The sequence below is a fragment of the Lepidothrix coronata genome, unplaced genomic scaffold, assembly GCF_001604755.1.
Source record: "Lepidothrix coronata isolate B3197 unplaced genomic scaffold, Lepidothrix_coronata-1.0 Scaffold2, whole genome shotgun sequence".
Lineage (NCBI taxonomy): Eukaryota > Metazoa > Chordata > Aves > Passeriformes > Pipridae > Lepidothrix > Lepidothrix coronata.
The window spans coordinates 13,180,050-13,183,925 of record NW_016690182.1 but is presented as its reverse complement, the minus strand read 5'-3'; positions in this window follow the sequence as shown (position 1 = coordinate 13,183,925).

The following is a 3,876-nucleotide window of genomic DNA, read 5'->3' as shown; positions in this document are numbered from 1 at the left end:
GGGCACAGCCCCAAGGCTGCCAGAGCTCCAGGAGGGTTTGGATGATCCTCTGGGGCACAGGGGGTGACTCTGGGGATGGGCCTGTGCAGGGACAAGGGTTAGACTCGATGACCCTTGTGGGTCCCTTCCAACTTGGAATATTCTCTGTGTGATCATTCACCAAAATAATTCCCCGCAGACACCCTTGTGCTTAATTCAGGCTGAGGAATCGGTGGCACTGGGGATGTGCCACCACACTGGGCAGCCCTGTCTCACTGCTCAGGTGCCACCGAGGTCACCAGGAGGGACATCGAGCTGATGTCAGTCACCAGAGGGCTGGGGATGCCAAGGTGGAGCTGGTTTGGGTGCTGCTCCAGAGCGAGTGCCACCCACTGAGGGAGTGTCCTCTGGTGGACTGGCACCAGCTGCTGCTGTGGCCCTGAGTCACACCAGGATTGGGCCCTGGAGCTCTGCTCTTGAGGTTGTTTAATCTGTCCTGTGTTCCCTCTTCTCCTGTGCAAAAGGGGGACAGCCCCTACCCCACTGTGAATCCATTAACACCAGAGCTGGAGGACCCATCAGCACCTCATGGAAGGGCTTTGTAATCCCCACTGATCACCAAGGAATTGGGAACAGTCCCTCAAGGACCCTTTTCTTCTGCTGTCGAGGTCTGACGACCCCGAATGCTTTTGCAGGAGGAGCTTCCCATGCGTCGTTTGTCACTGTCGGGACGGTCACACTCAGTCACACTCACCTGCCTGTCCCACACTGGGGGTGAGGTGGTGCCTCCACTGCCCTGTCTGCAGTAGTAGAAGGGCCAGAATGAGCATGGTAAGGTCATGGTGGTCTTTCTTGGCCAAACAGAAGGTCCAGGTGCCCACACAAGCAGGGATGCTGCAGCCGGTGTGGAGTGAAGGAAAGCGTTCAGTGAGGCCGGAGGTGGAAGGGGGACAATGGGAAGGGTTTGAGGAGGGAAAGCATCTCCTGAACATCCTCCAGAGCATGGCAGAAGGCCACGTGTGTGAGGGCCAGTGTGGAATTCCTGCCTCTAGAGCAAACATTCTTTTTGCTTTGGAAGAAATCCTTCCCTGTGAGGGTGGGGAGGCCCTGGCACAGGTTGCCCAGAGAAGCTGTGGCTGCCTCTGGATCCCTGGAAGTGTCCAAGGCCAGGCTGGATGGGGCTTGGAGCAACCTGGGCTAGTGGGAGGTGTCCCTGCCCATGGCGGGGGGTGGAATGGGATGAACTCCCAACCCAAACCATTCTGGGATTCCATGGTAGAATCTTGGGAGGTGCAAAGAGAGAGGGAGAACAGAGGAAGAATGGAGATGGGTTTAGAGCTTCACTTGTGCTGGAGACAGAGGAATTTCAAGGGACACTGCCTCCATCTCTGGAAGTATTATGAACATTGTTGATGGCAGACTCCTTCGGGGGACCCCCCTGCTCACGTGGAAACAGGGCTTAGGGACACCACAAGCTCACACACCACCTCCAGAACCACGGGAGAGGCAGGAAAAGTCCTGCCCATCTCCCTTGTCAGAGGGAAGGGGGTCTGGCCCTGAGGACTTCTTTCTTGGAGAGAAACTACGACACTGGGCTGCCCTTGGAGGATGGATGGGTGGATGGATGGATGGATGGGTGGATGGATGGATGGATGGGTGGATGGATGGATGGATGGGTGGATGGATGGATGTGTGGATGGATGGATGGATGGATGGATGGATGGATGGATGGATGGATGGGTGGATGGGTGGATGGGTGGATGGGTGGATGGATGGGTGGATGGATGGATGGATGGGTGGATGGATGCCCTCTGTGCATGCCCATGGTACCAACCTCATGTGGTGCTGCATGGGCGAGCAGCTCCCACCAGGGTCTCCACACTGTGCACCAGACTGTCACCATCTGGTCCCCACTGCCAGGACAAGGGACACTGGGAGAGGGGGGAACATCAAGAGCATAACATGGGAGAGGAAAGAGGGCCAGAGAGGTGATGGAGGAGAGGAAGAGGATGCAGAAAAGAGGAGGAGGAAGGGAAAGCAGGGAGCAGAGTGAGAATACACTCTGGAATCCAGAATCGATTTTTTTTTTCCTTCCAGAAGCCGCCCAGTTTTTAGTGAAGTCCTTTTCTGCCTTTAATCAATTCTGCCTCCCTTTCCCCTGCCGACCCCGGAGAAGATGGAACATTTCCAAGAGCAGGGAGGGAGGCAGCGGCGAGAGGGGCTTGGAAATAAAATTTAAAGTGAGGGGAAAAAAAAAAAAAAAAAGACTCTTTAAAAGTCACTTTGCATCCCCTCCCCGAGCGGGAAGGGAGCACGGGTCATGTCAGAGCCCTCCGCCGATGTGCCTTGCCTTCGCGGCGGTGCTAATGACACTGGGAATATGCTAAGGAGCTGCCTGCGAGGGGCTTTTCTAATGCGGTCACTTCCTGGGACCTCAAAGAGGCTTTAATTGCCGGGCTGCGCCGATGGCAGGTGTGCTTGTCATGTCTAATCATCGCGCCCGCCGCGCTGGGCGCCCGCGCCGAGAAAGGGGGATTCTGGCGCTCCCCCTCCCCGCCTCGCCCTCGTACCCCCCAACTTTTCAACCATTGCACACCTGTCAAAATGATTATGGGAATGAGACTCCATCACGGGCAGGCAGAGCAGATTTGAAGGAAATCCTCTTTCTCCCTCGCTCTCGCCCTTTTCTTTTTTGTGTGTGCGTGTGGGTTTTTGGTTTTTGTTGTTTTTTTTTTTATTCTCTCGCTCACGTTTCGCCTCAGCTCAAGAGGGATTAGGAGAAGGGGGGAAAAAATCCCCCTGGTAAATGGATCCTAAACATGCATTGTTGTCTCTGGTTTTTTTTGGGTTTTTGGGGTTTTTTTCTTCCCCCTGGTACATTCTGGAGTCGCGGCGAGGTTTCCATGCTGGGAGCTCATGGATAAAGCTGCAAGGAAGGAAACGAGGCAGCCCCTGCAAAAAACATCAACCTGCGGGTGCATCACATCACTTACACGCACCAAAAATACCCACATAGGCCCTGATACAGACCCCCAGCACTCCCCCCACACAGGCACAGTGCACAGATGAAATCAGTGCTCCTGTCTCCCTGTGGCTTGGGAAGCAGCACTCGAAGGCACAAACATGTGAACACAACCACCTTCACACAAACACACCCGCAAAGGACCACAACCCCCTGTTCCCAGCTGGGCACACACCTTCTCTCCAGCTGCAAGGGCAAAGGCCCAGCTCGGCCCCACACACGTGTACCTATCCCAGAACCCCAGAATGGTTTGCACTGGGAGGGATCTTAAAGCTCATCCAGTTCCATCCCCCTGCCGTGGGCAGGGACACCTTCCTCCCTCCCAGGTTGCTCCAACCTGGCCTTGGACACTTCCAGGGATGGGGCAGCCACAGTTTCCCTGGGAAATCCATTCCAGCACCTGCCCACCCCCCCAGGGAAGAATTCTTTCCCAATATCCCATCTGACCCTGCCTTCTGGCAGTTTAAAGCCGTGGACCTGCAGCTTTCCTCACACTGTGGTCGTTTGAACCCGACCCTTTCTGATTAAATCCCTGCTAATCAGCCATCAGCAGTGAACCAAGAGCATCAATCCCGTGTCAATCTGTGCCACCCCCAGCAAAGGTTGGGCTGGTGGTGGCAGAGGCAGGTGAGACTCAGAGGTTGGGTGGCTCCGTGTCACCCACGGGCATCAGGAACACAGTGGGATGGTTTATAAATCAAAGGATGAGCTGGAAAATATCACGGTCACTCACACAGGTCTTTTTGTGCTCACTGGCACAGGACAGCCCGTGAGGATGCAGCCATCCACAGGGGTGCAGCCATCCACTGGGATGCAGCCATCCCTCGGGATGCAGCCACCCACTGGGATGCAGCCATCCCTCGGGATGCAGCCAC